This window comes from Cnephaeus nilssonii (assembly GCF_951640355.1).
Source record: "Cnephaeus nilssonii genome assembly, chromosome: 11".
NCBI lineage: Eukaryota > Metazoa > Chordata > Mammalia > Chiroptera > Vespertilionidae > Cnephaeus > Cnephaeus nilssonii.
In genome coordinates this window covers 67,488,162-67,506,731 of record NC_137082.1, presented here as the reverse complement: position 1 = coordinate 67,506,731, position 18,570 = coordinate 67,488,162, and the positions used below count along the sequence as shown (strand labels likewise).

General features: G+C 37.1%; 1 protein-coding gene across 3 annotated transcripts in view; it reads left to right on the top strand.

The window, feature by feature from the left end:
• The window catches only part of NCOA3 (nuclear receptor coactivator 3), a 101,426-nt gene that overhangs the window by 35,047 nt on the left and 47,809 nt on the right, over nt 1–18,570 (top strand). For all 3 annotated transcript variants that reach the window (XM_079784543.1, XM_079784541.1, XM_079784542.1), the window contains exon 2: nt 13,225–13,306. The gene's annotated coding sequence lies outside the window, so the exon portion shown is untranslated. The remainder of the gene's footprint in view (nt 1–13,224; nt 13,307–18,570) is intronic.

Here is an 18,570-nt window from a genome sequence, read left to right as displayed (position 1 = left end):
AAAAAACAACTATTAAGTCACAACACTTGTAAAAAAAAAATTAACCTTCCGAAATAAAAATGAAAATATTTAGGTTACTTAAACTTCATTTCAAGCAGTGTGCTTAAGTGTATTTAATCTTTCCTTAATGATTCAGGACATTAAGAGCATTATTATTCCCTTTTTTTTTTTTTTTGCTGTGGGTGACACCTTTTATACCTCCTGAATTAAAACAGGATTATTTCTCTTTAGGCTGAAAGACACTACTCTAGACCACATTAATTTTAATAGTTTTTCTGTTTGCTTTTTATTTTATTTTTTTCTGTTTTCCTTTGCTATTGTTTGCCAGCCAGTTAGTTATACTTCCTTGCTTTTGTCAGTGCTTTGCTTCTAATAGAGTCCTCCTTTCTAATTTGCTGTGAGGTTGGGAAATTAGACGCACACAATTCTAATAAGCTGGGAATAATAACAAATAAACTCAAGTGTGAGGCCCTGCGAGTCTCTCTTAATGAGTGGATGGGCTGTATGATTTTGCACCAGTTGTCAGGCTTTTCCTGACAGTGTTGGTGGCAGCAAGGCTATCAGTCATTCAGTCTTCCTAACTGCCATTTGAGATAGGTAGGAAAAGAGATATTATCCTTATTTTATAGAGGAAGAAATGGGTGGTGTTGGTTAGGACAGCTGGAATATGAGTCTGCTGGCCTCCAAATTTATTGAATAGGCTTTGTTTTTACTAATCCTAGAAAGCTATCTTGTGTACTGGCTTTAAATATGGGTTTTTTATTGACTTTATTAAACTTAAGTTTTAAAATGAAGCATATTACTTTTAGAGCAGGTTAGCACACACTTTTCAAGTTCACATTGGTCTACAGTGTGGGTCCCAGAGTAGAAGTGGGAAGAATGTTGAGACTGTCGGACTAAATGGTAATAAAATAGATAATGAAATTAACTAATTATAGTTAACCAGTGATTTATTAGTGTTATCATAAACAGTGCTGTCTGCCTGGAACCCTCTTTTGCATGGTTTCCTTTTAGCTCTCAGATTAAATCTTTTTTAAAAAAATATATTTTATTGATTTTTTTACAGAGAGGAAGAGAGAGGGATAGAGAGTTAGAAACATCGATGAGGGAGAAACATCGATCAGCTGCCTCCTGCACACCTCCTACTGGGGATGTGCCCACAACCAATGTACGTGCCCTTGACCGGAATCGAACCTGGGACCCTTCAGTCCGCAGGCTGACTCTATATCCACTGAGCCAAACCGGTTTCGGCCACCCTATTTATTTTCTTTATGGCATTTACTACGTTCTGGAAATACCTTGTTTATCTGTTTGTTGTTTGCTAATATCCAATAAAATGTAAGACCTATCATTTTATCTTCATCAGTCAGCCCTATCCATTTTTTAGGGTTTTTTTAATCTCAAAGGCATGTACTTAGGCCTTTTTTACCTTCTCTGAGCGCCTTCATTTGCCACTTCTGTTGTGAGGACCTATGTCTTGTTTACCTTTGCACAAAACCTGGAACAGCAGTGCTGTAGACTAGGGTATAATTTTAGCAAACGTTTGTGAAATGAATGGATGATTTACACTTATTGTTACTTTGTGCTAGGCATTGTAATGACAACCTATCAGCTTTTTCACTTGAGAGATATGGTTGAGGCTTAGACTAATGTGCTTTTAAAAGAGTAAGCATATGGCATAGTTACATTATTACTGGTTAATAATAGCATTTTATATAGTATAGTACTTGTATTTTTTAAACAGAAGTTTTCAATTATGGCATAGCCAACCTACCCAATTCGATGCCATAGAAAATATTTGAACCTTTTTGTTTTTTTCAAGAGGAATTTTTTTTAAGAGAGTGATTCTTAAACGTATGCCTGTGAAGTACTCTGACAGAGCAAGAAGACACGCAGGCCATTGCTTTGTTTGCTTTTATTTTATAGTCAATATTTCCTTTCCGGTTGTGTATTTGGCACAGAGGCTGCATTGGTACAGGAAGAAAACCAGGCAACCAGCTGCCATGGCCCTGGCTTAGTTTGCCTTGTTTGTCAAGTGAGGAACACATTTGGTACTTGGATAAAATAGGGGAGAGAATGATTTAGTTAGAGATGGCAGGAATGATTGTAACTTCCATACCCTGGTCTATGGCAAGAACCTAGCTAGCCATTACTTATCTCTGTGCTTTATTCTGAGTTATTTTTGGAATAATTCATGTGATGGAAAAAAAGAATATAGAGGCTAGGAGAAATTGAGAAAAAATTTAACCCCCCCCCCTCAGTGCCTCACAACGTGTCCTAGGGAGAAGGAGTATGAATAACTAATTTAATTTTACTCTTTGCACATTTTTAGAGTTTGTCCCATCTCAAAGGTATGTGAAAAGGTCTTGTTGAATTCTTCTGGATATCTTCCTATGCCAGCCACCAGATTCTCTGAATTTAGGGACTTCTCATAGTACTATCTACTTGGTATCCTTCCTTTTCCTGAAATGATTTTTTAAAAAGCTCTTGACATATACAGAAAGCTATGTGCCCATTAAATATAGCCCTTTCCTGCAATTCATTGAAAGGTAAAAGACTTAAAACGTGAGCATCCAATATCCAGTTTTGTTTTGTTTTTGTTGAAATTATTGAACCTTCAAACTTCACAATAAAAAGATGGGAGCATAAGGGAGGGACAAATTATATTCTGAATTTATGTAGAAAATATAAATATGACAATTTAAAAAGAAAAGCCTATTTAAAAATATATACATATATTACTGATTTCAGAGAGGAAGGGGGGGCGGAGAGAGAAACATCCTATCTAATAATAGAGTAACATGTAAATTATCATCACTCCGCTACGCCCACGATTGGGCGGCGGGAGGCTGGGGGGCGGGACTCGGGGTGGCCTATCCGGCCATTGAGAGGCACAGATCCGCTGCCACTGAGGGGGGCTACCCTGCTGTTGAGAGGCGCAGGGGGCCGCCCTCTGTGCCTCTCAATGGCCAGATCCGCGGCCGCTGAGGGGGCCTGCCACGGACATCCAGCTGCGCCTCTCAACGGCAGGGTAGCCAGGTGTCCGCGGCAGCCCCCCTCAGCGGCAGCCCCCCTCAGCGGCAGCCCCCCTCCCGCCCCCTGTGCCTCTCAACAGCAGGGTAGCCCCCCTCAGCGGTCGCGGACCATCAAAAGTGGGGGAGCTGGGTGCCTGTCTGCTCCGGCACCAGGCCTTTCAGAAGCCTCCGCTGAGCCAGAGGCTTCTGAAAGGCCTGGTGCACCAGCGGACAGGCACCCAGCTCCACCGCGAAAAGTGAAAGCGTGTAGCGAAAGCGTGTAGGGGACCCTACACGGGCATGATTCAATCATGCACTGGGCCTCTAGTCAAAGATGAGAATCATTGATCAGCTGCCTCCTACATGCCTTCCCCACTGGGGATTGAGCCCGCAACCTGGGCATGTGTCCTGACCGGGAATGGAACTGTAACCTCCTGGTTCATAAATCAACACTCAACCATTGAGCCATGCCAGCCGGGCAAAAAAGGCATGGTTTTGTGTTTATTAAACAACAATTAAAAACACAGAGGTGCTTTGCTGATTCCATATTTCTGTGGAATATCATGGTTTAAGAATAACTCCGAACTGGTAGGAAGGAAGAAATAGAGGCACACAAAATCAATCTAATTCATCCAAGGTTACATATAGAAAATTATAAAGAGCATATAGATTTTCTGGTTCTACCTAATATTTTATCCAGTTAGTTGAAATATAAATAGAACCTCAAGGAGGACAGGTCAAAGACTCAGTATGGTTTCCTAGCTGCATCTAGTAACTGTTCAATTAAATCTTTCTTTAAAAAAAAAAATTAATCCTCACCCAGGATATTTTTTCCATTGATTTTTAGAGAGTGGAAGCAAGAGGGAGAGTCAGAGAGTGAAACATCAATGTGAGACACATTGACAGGTTGCCTCCCACACACTCCCCAATCAGGGCGGGGATCGAATCTGCAATGAGGTAGGTGTCCTTGATGGGAATCGAGTCTGAGACCCTTCAATTCGCCGGCCGACACTCTAACCACTGTGCCAAATGGAATATTATGATTTAAGAATAACTTGCTGTTATTAATTATTCAGGGAGACGGTTTGTTTTGCTTACTGATAATGTCTATTTTGATGTTTTTTTTTTTTTGAGACAAAGCATATTTATGTCAATGTTGGTGAGAGGAAAATTAAATTGAATTTCAGTGCAAAACTTTTTTTATAATTTTTTTTTTATTGTCTAAAGTTTTACATATGTCTCCTTTTCCCCCAATTAACGCCCCCCTCCTCCCAGCCATTCCCACCCAGGGCAAGCCCTTACTGCCCCAGTGTCCCTGTCTATCGCGTATGCTAATATGCATGCATACAAGTCCTTTGGTTGCTTTCTAACAACCCCCCTTTCTCCTCCCCCCAGCCATTTGTCTCTGGATCTATTCTTGTTCATCAAATTATGTTGATCATTATATCACATACTAGTAGCCCGTTTGCACGAAGATTCGTGCAATAGACCTTCATTCACCTGGCTGCCTGCACCAGTTTTCTGCCGGCACCGGGGACCCAGGCCTTGGCTGTGGCCACCGCCTTCTGCCTTCTTTCAGGGTCGGGGCTTGGCCCCGGGCGGTGGCCTTGGGCTCGGCTGCACCCAACATCCCTGCTAAGGATCGAACCCCAGTGGTTTCCTGCGATCCGTGCAGGCTCCCCGCTGGTGCCCAAGGCCGGGAAAGCCTTGGGCGGCTTTTCCGGCCTTGGGCTCGGCCGCACCCAGCGTCCCTGCTACGGATCGTAGGAGCCAACCCCCTGGTCGTTGCCTGCGATCTGTGCAGGCTCCCTGCTGGTGCCCAAGGCCGGGAAAGCCTCCTCCCAAGGCTTTCCCGGCCTTGGGCTCCGCCACACCCCAACGTCCTGGTGGGCGTGGCTTGGTTAGTGGGCGTGGCTTGGGCGTAGCGAAGGTGCGGTCAATTTGCATATTTGTCTATTATTATATCACATATACAAATGAGATCATGTGATATTTATCTTTCTCCGACTGGCTTATTTCGCTTAGTATAATTCTCTCCAGTTCCATCCATGCTGTTGCAAATGGTAAAAGTTACTTCTTTTTTATAGCAGCGTAGTACTCCATTGTGTAGATGTACCACAGTTTATTAATCCACTCAACTGCTGTTGGGCATTTAGGCTGTTTCCAAATCTTAGCTATTGTTAATTGTGCTGCTATGAACATAGGGGTGCATATATCCTTTCTGATTGGTGTTTCTGGTTTCTTGGGATATAGTCCTAGAAGTGGGATTACTGGGTTAAATGGGAGTTCCATTTTTAACTTTTTGAGAAAACTCCATATTGTCTTCCACAGTGGCTGCACCAGTCTGCATTCCCACCAGCAGTGCAGGAGGGTTCCTTTTTCTCCAAATCCTTACCAGCACTTGTCATTTGTTGATTTGTTGATGATAGCCATTCTGACAGGTGTGAGATGGTACCGCATTGTTGTTTTGATTTGCATCTCTCGGGTGATTAGTGACTTTGAGCATGCTTTCCTATGTCTCTGGGCCTTCTGTAGGTCCTCTTTCGAACAGTGTCTATTTAGATCCTTTGCCCATTTTTTGATTGGATTGTTTATCTTCCTTTTGTTAAGTAGTATGAGTTCTCTGTAAATTTTGGAGATTAAACCCTTATCTGAAATATCATTGGCAAACATGTTCTCCCATGCAGTGGGCTTTCTTGTTGTTTTGTTGATGGTTTCTTTTGCTGTGCAGAAGCTTTTTATTTTGATGTAGTTCCATTTGTTTATTTTCTCTTTAGTCTCCATTGCCCTAGGAGCTGTGTCTGTAAAGATATTGCTATGACATATGTCTGCTATTTTGCTGTCTATGGGGTCTTTTCGGATTTTTATGGTTTCCTGTCTTACATTTAACTCCTTTAGCCATTTTGAGTTTGTTTTTGTGTATGGTGTAAGTTGGTGATCTAGTTTCATTTTTTTGCATGTATCTGACCAAATTTCCCAGCACCATTTATTGAAGAGACTGTCTTGACTCCATTGTATGCTCTCACCTCCTTTGTCAAATATTAATTGAGCATAAGGGCTTGGGTTGATTTCTGGGTTCTCTGTTCTCTTCCATTGGTCTATATGTCTGTTCTTGTGCCAGTACCAGGCAATTTTGAGAACCGTGGCTTTGTAATATAGCTTGATATCTGGTATTGTGATCCCTCTAACTTGGTGCTTCTTTCTCAGGATTGCTGGGGCTATTCGGGGTCTTTTTTTATTCCAGTTGAATTTTTTGTTCTAGATCTTTGAAATATGCCGTTGGTATTTTAATGGGGATTGCATTGAATCTGTAGATTGCTTTGGGTACTATGGACATTTTAATATTATTGATTCTACCAATCTATGAACATGGTATGTTCTTCCATTAGTTTATGTCTTCCTCTATCTCTTTTTTCCAATGTCCTGTAGTTTTCCGAGTACAGGTCTTTTACCTCCTTAGTTAAGTTTTTTCCTAGGTTTCTTAATTTTTTTGGTGTTAAGTACAAAACTTTTGCAAATATTTTGCAATATAGGCTTGGATTTCTACTTTCATGACTTTTACGCCACCCTGGGCATTAGCTGAGAGAAATTGAATCTGATTGTTTTCTTCAAGGGCCTGTACTTTTTGCCTTTGTAGGCATTTTGCATAGCAAGTACAGGTCGTATTGTGCTGAAGTGTATAGTATCTGGTATTAGATGATTTGTATAAAGTAAAATGTTTTAATGTATTGTAGCAGTGAAGATATCTTTGACGGATTTTGACATGAGTATTATACTGAGTTAAATTCCTTAAATATTGAGGGGAAATATTTTAATCTTTATATGTCAGGAATTCTGGGATCTTCCTGTTCTCCCCTTCTTATATATTGCTGGTGGAGATGGAAGCCTATCTCAGTGTTAATAAATGCCATCACCCATTCCCTTCCCCCAGCCTTATGCTGGAGTCTAGTTTGCCTGCAGCTGCAATGGTAGGCATCTTTCAGGAAGTGACCTTGGCTTGTATTAATCAAATTCAGAACACACAAAAAAGCTTCTTGCTAACATGCTGACTTGATATAAAATTTTATTGCATCCATTTTCTTTCAAAATGAGGCCATCTTGTAAAAAGAAGATATACAGACGACTTCTCTAATTTAATGTATTATATTTAAAAAGCTCCTGCAAGCCATGTTTAAGAAACCTAGATTTTAAAAGTATTGACTTTTTTTGTTAACACATAGCATAAACTTAAATCATGACAGTTTGGGATTTTTTTTTTTTAAACCAGAAAATTAATTGTTTTAATGCTTAATTAAAAAAAAAAAAACCGCACCCATATCAGCATCAAGTTTTTTAATTTACTGTCTTAACAACTGACATTAAATTGCTATAGAGACTTTATACACTATGAATTTATTTTGGGGTCCTTTAGCATTTGTTAAGTAAGGCAGTTTTGTTTAAAGGTTATCTTTGGGTGTTCAGAAATAACTGTGGTGTCTTATTTGGCTGGTTTGGATAAGAAAACGAATTTCCTACATGAAGTAATTTTCTTAGGCAGTGGTAGTGCCTACAGCAGTTTCTAAATATAACCTTAAATTTAAGTAAATAAGCCTGCTAATTGTATTAATAAGAAATAATGCTAACTACAAGTTCACACATCTGCTTATTGAGGATTTAACTGATTATTTTGAAAGGGTAGTTAATGCAGATATTTTCACTTTTATCATGTAAAGAAATTAAGTTTTTAAATGGAGTATAGTTAAGGTGTGTAGATTTTCATTTTAACCTTGCTCAGTGTTAAGTATAGAATGTTGAAAAGAGTAATGGATTTACTGATGTTTTCTGCATTTGGAAGAAATTTACATAAAAAAAAAGAGAATCAGAGAGCAGTTGTGTCTGTTTCCAAAGGGTTCACTCTTGAGTTTAATGTACGGCGGTGGTGGTGGTGGGGGTGGTGGTGGGGGTGGTGGTGGTGGTGATGGTGGGGGTGGTGGGGGTGGTGGTGGTGGTGATGGTGGGGGTGGTGGGGGTGGTGGGGGTGGTGGTGGTGGTGGTGGTGGTGGTGGTGGTGGTGGTGGTGGGTGTCACTCCTGAGTACTGGTGTTTGGAGAGGAGAGATACAGGAAAAAAAAGCTTAAACCTTAGGAGCTGTATCTGCATTTTGGTAGATGTACAGTATGAAAAGGACAGACATGTTGCCTGTTTATATTAATGTTTTGGAAAGGAGGTGGCGGGGGGGGGGGGGGCGGAAATCTGTGCAAATAAAAAATTGGAGTGTAAATACTTTTAAGTGTCTTCATTTTTTGAGTTGTTTTTAAGTATTTACTGGAAACACAACCAGCCATTATCTTTCATTATATTTTAAATTGTTCTTAGAATTGCAACCTCATGGAGATACATCTGTTACTTTAACCTGCCTAAATTCACTCTGTCTTGTTACTAGCATTAATGGCTGGTTTATTAGATACTACAGGATAAAGAAACTGATTTCAAGGAGAAAGATAACTACTCAATTATTTCTCCCCTCAAATGCCTGTTTAATATACATGGTCTTGTCACCTTGAACTTAAAATGTGTTTTGCCTTCCGTCCCCACCTTCCTCCCTCCCCAAATAAAAGAGAAAAAGGAAAGCCTTCCCTGAAAAGGAATATATACAATCCTGGTAGCCAACGAGTTAATGTTCATTTGCAGCCTGAGGGGTCAGCGTGCAGTTTCTGTTTCCTGATTGGCTGCTAAAAGGTGAAATTGAAACCACTGTAAACTTTTGACCCTGTAGCAATTCTTGTGGAACGCCTTCCACTGGTGGAGCCCAGAGCTTCGCTCACCTCCCCACCCCAGGCTTCCTGTATTTATTTTGTGTGATCGTGCAGCACTGCATGCAGTTTTTCCAAGAGAAGGGGGGAGAGAGAAATCTGAACAAGTACCGGCAAGCGGCTTGCTTGCATGCCTGTTTTAGTAACCATGTCATTGCTAACTACAACTCAGCCAAAGATGTGGGGCCTGTTAATAAACTGGTCTGCCAACCGGATTTTTTAGTTTTCTCCTTAATCTCAAGGTAATTAAAAAATGCAGAATGGTTACATTTACTGCCATTGTTCATCAGTGGATAGTGTCGTTGTGTAAGCATATTTCCTGAATATGTTGAGTTAAAATAACTCATTTCAGCAGATGTTCGTTATATATACCCCATTAATATTTTCAATGTTTCATGTAATCTTTACACCAATTGGCTAACATTTTTATAAGAATGACTTTCTTCTTGGCCTTTTGCCTTTTATTATAAAGAAATTCAAATGACATTTTGGTTATGATAACTAGGGAAAATAATTACAGAAATTGTCTGTATATTTAAATATTATCAATAATTCTCTCTTTTTGTTGTTGAGGTAAATGGTTTTGGATTTGTCCTGCATTCACATTTAAATAGTTCTTTACAGTAAAGTTGCACAGCAGTCCTGTGAAAAAGGCAAGGCAGTTCTCTCTTCCCTTCTTTAATATTATTATTGGACTCTGTCTTCAACTCCTGGTTCTTGTATCCCTGATGTCTGGTACAGTGTGTAGCATGTACATGCTCAGCAAATGCTTAATGAATGAACATAGTTTTCATTTTGGGAAGTATAGTGGCTATTTATACCTGCTTCTTTCCTAATTAATGGCAAGAACCATATTTTGCTTATAACTTCTGAGTGCCATTGCAGAGTCTGGCATTTAATAGGTACACAGCAAACATTTAATTGAATTAAATGTCTCATGCAAGGTTACTTCAAGAAGCAGGACTTTTCTGAAACCAAGGTTTCTGTTTTTATGATGTCAGTTAAATTTTCACGTGGACTCCAGATAGGACTAAATGTTTATTATAATTTATTACATGACTGGAGTAAATTATTATAAATCAGCTTGGTCCCTTTAATATATACCATATGATAAGTGGTAATACATTTCAGTTTTTTTGACCCTGTCCTTTATTAGATATGCATATGCTGTAATTTGAAATAATTTCTGCCCCCTTGTGAAAAAGATGATGGCATTTAAGAAAGTTTGTCATCATGCTCTCTTTAATGGAATTAAGTCATAAATAGTAAAAATCTTTTTACTGAGTTAAGTTTACTTAGTTTCAAAAAAGTGATACCTTTCCATATAATATTAAATTTTCATGTGATTATTAACTTAACATCTGTTTTTTCCCTTTCAGTATAATTCCCATTTTAAGATAAATTGGTTGTAGTTGCAAGTTAAAAATATTGTTATGGTTTTAACAAAGGATATATTTATCGCTTGACAAATAATCTCAACTGCAAAAGAATGTTAAATTTAATTTACACCAATATTAGGTATCCTTTAACCTGAAATTTAATTGGTGCACAAACTTATTCTGTCGTGCTTTGAAGATGAGTAGGCAACAGCTGGCTTTCCCCAAAGACCGGGATTTCCCCATCTCTACGATTTTGGGGGACTGTGGAGGGAGTCTCTAGGAGCATGGGAAGAACAATGAGTTTAATATGATTAATAGTAGAGTCCTTGTCTCCTTCCATGTTCAACAGCAAAAGAAAGACATGTTTATAATACTCAGTGGCTTCTTAATCTATTTCTGTTTCCAAGCATTAGCACCTTATATAGTTTGGATTTTCTTCTGTCAACTCCCCTCTCCCAGTTTAAGTCTTTGTTTTGGCCTCAAGGCACATTTTCTCAGACCAGCTATTAACAAAGCTCAGTTTGACCCCCTCCTCCATTAGCTTTCTAGTGATGCAGGTTTTGATAATGTGGATCTCATCAGTAACCTTTTTGCTAATTCTAGTAGAAAAATTAATGTCCACCCCTCACCTTCTCAGATATCTAGTATCTTTGGGATGTGTCATTCAGTTTTCGTGTCAATGTGACTTGATTTCTGTATGTGTGATTGACTAAAGTCTAAATTATAAAAAGGAATAAGAGTAATTAAGCTTATTTTTGATAAAAGTAAGAAATACAGTTTCAAGAAATTTTTTAGGGCTGTTGCCTTTGCAGAATCTTGGTTCTAGACAAGTTAACTGTAGTTTTCCTAATAGTTTCATACTTTACAAGGTCCTAGTATATGTACTTTTTAGACCTAGCTCTTCCAGGTTCTTGGGGCAAACTTTAGATCTATGATTTGGGGACCTCTCTAGTCCACTGCACACTTCTTGGAGTGGAGAATTTTGTAGATGGTGTTTCTTTGGATCCATGGGGTTATGGGGTACAAATTGGGTGGGTCAGCTCTCCTTTAAGTAGTTCTCACCAGCAGTACAATAATACTTTAGTTTTAATGTAGGCTCTGTTTGCCAACATTCCACACTAGGCAGCAGTACTTGTTTCCTGGGTTGGTTGTTATGGTACTAGGTATATACGGAACCAAATTCCTTTTCCTGCCCACCACTCTTGTTTTGTAGGCCTTATGCTCACCCCAAAACTCTTCCCCTTCCCTAATTAAAGGAGCATCAACAAAAGAACCATTTCTGAAGTGATACTTGATTTAAAACCAGGGCCAGAAAATCTTGCGTTTTCTTTATACAAGTTTGGCTTGCCTTTTCCTTTCTTCATCTCCCTCTAATTAAATGGGCTATCAGAAAAATTAGTCATAACACATTGATTTCATTTAAAAACAAAATGAATGATTGTGTTTTCTCCTACTTTTCATTTCAGTGTGCTTGGAAAATCTTATATGTCAAGTAATCTTTCGTTTGGCTGATAGCTTTTATTTATTTAGCATTTATGTATTAAGTACTAATAAGGAACTTTAAGCATTTTTACTTTATCTTTACAAGAGCCTTCTTTGGTGTAATTCCCATTTTAAGATAAATCTAAGTCTCTAAGAAGTCTTAAGTTGACTCAGGTGTACCTAGCTAGTGAGAGTTGAGTCTAGATCTGGTGGACTCCAAAGTTTCTGCTCTTGAACCATTATGCCAATAACTATTGTGGATAGGAAGATTTATTCCAAGAACCAGCTTGTTTTTGTCTATATCTCAATTATAACCTAGAGACTATACTGTGCTTATAGATGTATCAGCTGTTTTTATTTGAATGGCACTGATATACTACCTGGATTCTCCTCTTTTTCCTTTGTGTACCACATATGATGTGCTTCCCACCTCCATCCCCCAATTTTCTTACCTTTAATTTGGGTTTCAAAATTACAACAGACCCATCACATCATATAGCTATATTGTGGCTGGGAATTTGCCATGGCTTCGGATATCTCATTTTCTTCTTCTATCCCTTCCCAACAGACCTGCCAATTCCATCATGCATGCTGTTAACTTTAGGGCTAGTTATGGTTGTTGTCTTAATATAGATACTACTAGAGTTAGTGATAGTCAGATTGTTTTTGCTTTATTGTTACATTTGGCCATTCATAAGATGAAGGTGAATTTTTATTTTATTTAAAAAAAATGTGTTTTTATTGATTTTTTTAAAGGAAGGGAGAGGGACAGAGAGACAGAAACATTGATGAGAGAGAAACATCATTGATCGGCTGCCTCCTGTTTGCCCCACACTGGGGACTGAGCCCACAACCCAGGCATGTGCCCGACTGGGAATAGAACCAGCAACCTCTTGGTTCATAAACACTGAGCCACACCAGCTGAACACTTGTTTGTTGCACTAGAATCACTTCCACATTAGTGCAAAAGCCTGTCATTTAGATGTTCATGTTTTTTATATTTTCCTATCTTTCATTTAAAAATAATTTCTTGTTGGTGACTCAAATGCAGCCTTTCCTAGTGGGGGGAAAAATCCATTTTTTTTTCCTTTTTTCTTGCTTGCTTACCCCATCCGTCTGTCTATTCATCCATCCCATTTGTCTGTCCATCCATCTTGTGGTGTATTTAAGTATTGGTTTCTGCCAGGATATTAATAAGTGTCTTTAATTGTTATTTGTTAAATACTCTTTTTGGACAGGTGGGGATGTCCCAAGTTCAAATTACCCATCTGGTTTGATCACATTTCAGGACTTGGAACTGGGTCTTCTCCATTCCACTTTGCGTTATCCATTTTTACAAACCGTGACAAAATATATTGTATATGCCATCCCTGAGTTTTTAAGCAGAAGCAGTAATATATGGCAAAATAAGGCATCAGCTAAAATTCCTCAAAGAGGCCTCTTAATAGCCTTTTTTGTTTTGTTTCATACGTCTAGGAAAAAAGTTAATTTGTGTGTGACTAATAATACTAAGAAAGGGCAATGAAATTCAATATTGTTTGTTTTTTAAATCTTCAGGATCAAAATACTTGCTGAACAGCGGAATCAGAGACCAATAAAAATCAACTTCTACTTGAACACCATTTGACTGGTTAGCCAGGTAATCCGTTTTTTGTTTTTTTGGGGGGGAGCCTCGATCTATTGTAATTTTCTGATTTTAACCTCTGAAGATACTACTCTCTTCTTTAATTTATGATTTAATCTTAAACTTGTTTTATATTTCATGGTTTTCTCTTTATCGATTAATTGAATGAATGCATGGTATTGAAATGAGTGAATATATATATATATATAGAAACATAACTTTTTGGGAGAGGAGGGGAACTGTGTTTTATAATTTATTATGAGGCACTACCCGCCCACCCACCTTGTTCTTACATGTGAACATTTTTTTCTTTCTTTTTAAATATTTTCTTATTGATTTTAGAGAGGGAGGGAGTGGGAGAGATAGAAACATCAATGATGAGAAAGAATCATTGATTGGCTGCCTCCTGCATGCCCCTACTGGAGATCAAACCCACAACCTGGGCATATGTTCTGACTGGAAATCTAACTGTGATCTCCTGGTTCATAGGTTGACGTCAACCACTGAGGCACGCTGGCCAAGGGAGTGTGAATATTTTAATGGTATTTAGTCAAAATCTGAATCAGCCTCTTGTATTTTTACTATTTTTACATTGTGAAGACTAGTTTTCCCAGATTGCTTTTGTGGGCATATAACATTTCATCTAACTCCTCTCCTAAATTTTATTAGTTCATCAGAATAGAAAAATGAGTATAGAAAAAGTTGCCTTTTCTTGAATTTCATATGAATGGTATTCCTGTTTTGCATACACTCAGTGGCCTGATTATTATGATCTCTGAACACATAATTGGCCACTCAGTGTATATCCTATATAATAAAAGGCTAATATGCAAATTGTCCCCTCAACCAGGAGTTCGACCAGCAGGCAGGCTGGCCAACCTACCCATGTCCCCTCCCCCTGGCCAGGCTGGCCAGACCCCACCCGTGCATGAATTCATGCACTGGGCCTCTAATAAATATATATATGTATGTATGTGTATATAAACATATATATATATACACATACATACATACACACACTGAGTGGCCAGATTATTATATATTCAGAGATCATAATAATCTGGCCACTCAGTGTATATTATACCTTTTGTAATCGTTTCACAGTTCTTGGACATTTTTTTTCTTTATTCTCTTAGTATTTCAGTTTGGGAAGTTCATACTGATATATCTTCAATATCTTCAAACTCATTTTCTTTTTTTTTCCCCCTCAGCTGTGTCTAGTCAGCTGATAAACCCATCAAAGGCAGTCTTCATTTCTGTTAGTGTTTTTGATTTCTAATAGTCCTGTTTATTACTTCTTAGTTTCCATCTTTCTGCTAATATTACCTATCTGTTCTTGCATGTTGTCCATTTTTTCCACTAGAGCCCTTAGCATATTAATCATAGTTAAAACTGCACGTTTGGATCCCAGTTTTTTTTTAAAGCCATTTTTAAGGAACCTGCTTCTTTCCTGTTTACTAGCAAACTTTGGAGGCTTCTTTGTATATATCATCAAAATATGTTTTGATTTTTTTAGTGCTCATGATTTCTCATTTAAGAATATACATGGTTACATAAAAACTTGTACATAAATGTTCATAGTAACATTCATAATAGCCAAAAAAAAAAAAAAATGGAAACAAACTAAGTATCAATGGATGAGTGGACAAATACAATGTTATATATATACAATGAAGTATTCAGAAATAAAAAGAAACGAAGTACTGATATATGCTACAATGTGGATGAACTATAAAGGATTAGGCTAAGTGAAAGAAACTAGTCACAAAGTACTAGATGTTATATGATCCCATTTGTATGAACTGTCCAGAATAGGTAAATTCATAGAGACAGAAAGTAGATTAGTGGCTGCCTAAGGTAGGGATAGGGAAGAGATTGTGTGAGGTTGGGGAGAATTGTGAGGATAAGGGGAGAGACAGGTAAGAGTACTGTTTCTTTTTTGGGATAATGAAAATGTTCTAAAATTGTAGTGACAGTTGTACAACTCTGAATATAATAAAGGCCATTGACTCATACTTTAAGTGTAAGGTAAGTTAATTAGATCTCAGTAAAGTTGTTAAAGAGCATAGCTAATGTATTGAGGAATAGTAAGAGCTCTATGATGCCATAAAGGAATTTTATGGAAAAATATTGTTACCTTTCTCATGCCACTGACCTCAGAAGGTTTGCTGTCTCAAACATTCCTGGGTTTCAAAAATAACATGTTAATTGAACTCACCTCAATTTTTAAAAAATCTCTTTCAGTCTTTGTTATAGTAGTCATCCTGTAATTATAGGGTTAATGTCAATTCTACAACAGTATCTTTTTCAAGTGTTAAGAAAGTTTATATTGAAAATAATTTCTTAAGAAAATTAATTCAAAGTCATACCCACACCTACCTGCAGTGAAATACTTAATGGGTATCTTGAAGTAGAATGTTTAGAAATAATTTTTTGTTTTCAAGCTTATGATAGTAATTACAAAAAATTACCAAGAAAGCCATAATTTTGGTGGATCTGCTATTTAGGGCTAATTTAAGTGCTGTGGTTTCAAATGGAAAAGCCAAAGTTATTTTACTTGGGGTAATCAGGTCAACTTAGGTTCTTGCCCACCTTTTATTTTCTTCTTAGGTTTTAAACTTAAAAAAATTTTTTTTAAATTGATTTCAGAGAGGAAGGGAGAGGGAAAGAGATAGAAACATTAATGATGAGAGAATCATTGATCTGCTGCCACCTGCACACACACCAATGGGGACTGAGCCCACAATTTGGATATGTGACCTGACCAGGAATCAAACCATGACCTCCTGGTTCATAGGTCGATGCTCTGCCATTGAGCCACACCGGCCGGGCAGTTTGAAACTTTTAAGAGTCTCCTTCTATGGAAAGAAGACTGATGACTAATGATACATTTAAAATTGGAGGTAACTGGTTCTGTGATGATATATAGGAGAATATTAATGCATTAATAATTTTGAAGGCTTAAATATTTTGAATTTAATGCTGATCAAACAGTTATTTACTTTAAAAGGTTTTTGTTTTTTTTTGAGCAGAGGTCACATATAAAAAAGATTCTTTTAACAAAAGCCTGAAGTTAAGCTGGTTTGCTTTGATATTTCTCTTTTAAAATATGTAGAGAAAACTGTTAAAGTTGCAAGATTCATCTTTGACATGAAAAAGTATCTAAATTGCTGAACTAATCTACAATCACCATTTTTCTGCTCTTGGTGAAAATGAATGGCGATGAGGTCTTAGTAAATTGTTCATAGTCAGGGTTCATAAAAAGGACAGTTTTATTAGACTTGGAGAATATATACATAAAAATGGTCAGATTGGTAATAATATAGCTCTTGTAGTACTTAATTTTGTAACTTAATTAAGAAGTACAATTGGCCTAAATATCAGCACAACGATACAAAAGTGAACCGCTGTACAAATAGTTCAGTTTATTATAAATGGTCCTATCTCTCATGTGCCAAACTTTATAACTCTGTTTCCGAAAACTGTTTTACTAAGACTCTTGTTTTTGAACCTGTAAGATATTTAACATAAAGTCTGAATTATTATGAAGCTGATATTGAAAACCTCTAAACTTCTGACCTTGAATAGGACTTGTAACCATTACATGGTGCTGATGGATTCAAAATTACCTTTCCTGGGATTCTGCTTTGTGAAAAATAGTGTGTATTGGGCATGAGTGCATGAGCTGACATTTATCAAGGATAACAGGGGCATTACTTACTTTCACATTTTAAAGTAACTTTGAACACTTTGTATGTGTGCACACGTGGTCAACATATGTCCCTAAGATATATTTTCCATCATGTATTAATGAAACTAAGTATTATTATTTTTCAGTGAGCTTCATTTATTAAACTCACACTATGTGAGTACACAAACATACTATGTGAATATACTTTGTGAGTTCACAAAGATAAGTTTAGGATAGTTAATTCTGTAGACTTTTATCTTCTATAGTTTTTAAATTATATAAAGTAAAAATGTACTTAATATGTTCCAGGTAGCACTCCTCTTACACAGTGTGTGATTTGGCATTTCTTTCATTCCCCTACTATAACATTTGACCCTAATGTAGAAAACTGAGTTATAAAAATTATTTTTTTCCTAAATCAACTACCGGTATATTGCTTTTCTGTTTAAAAGGATTTTTATAGAGCTAGTTATTTTACTGGAGGGTGACATAAAGAGAATTGGAATTACATGACTTTTAGTCTTGGTTCTTAGCTTTTTAGAATTTTCTTTAAAATTTGATTGTGATAATAATTTAGAAAGAATTCTAGAATAAAACTGCAAAGTTCTTCATGTGTTGGCAAACTTGTTAATTAAAATACTGGTAACACCTTTTAATGGTCAGTATGGGTTTCAAATGCTGCAACCCTACAATATATTGATATGCAGATCACATTGTCTTGCTGCAAGGTAACGGGAGACATGCTTTGACTTCAGAAGATAAATTGGCCGTGCACAGCTATAATCCTCCTGTCTTTTCATTTTTAGAGATGATTCAGTAGTATAAGGCCCTGGGAAGTAAGTTAATTTTTTGTGTGCATGAGAGTTTTTAATTGGGCTTTTGGTAAGCCTTTTTTGTGGAGTGAAGGTAACATGTAAATTGTGGCTGTTTTCATTACTTAAATACCTCTCTCCCAATTCCATTTGAAATATAAGAAGCCTGAGTTTTATTCCTTTTCTTTTCTTTCTTTTTTTTTTTGAGCTGTTGAAAAGGAAGCCATTTTATTAAGAATGATGAATAGTGAAAGAAAATTTAAATTTAGGTTAGTTAAATTGCTAATGTCCTCATATTTTAAAAAATTGAAGAGCAATTAATTATGAATTTTAGCATGAATTTTCAAAGAAGAAATTGTCCTTAATTACTTGTGATCCAAGTGCCTTTCTAATAGGTACTGTTTCAATAAATTCTTTAGACAGAGAAGTATACACACTATCACAGAGGTTTAAACAAAATATTTGAAATGTTTACATAAGAACACTTTAAGACCATTACCAAAACTTTTTTGAAGATCTTAGCATTTTTGGGAATTTAGTATGTCCCAAAAGACATCTCCATCATTCCCTCTTAGGTACCAAGGTTGAGGTAATTAAGTTATTCAGCTAATAATAGGAGTTAGAAAATGCAAATACTACATTGTTTCCTGAATTTATCTGGATGGTAGATGTAGTTACTTTATAATTAAAGAGGCAGATTTCATTAAAAAAAGGTAACCTTGATTCTAGAGAAAGCTGTTTTTTCAAGCCTGCCATTTGCCCTTTTTTTGGGGGGG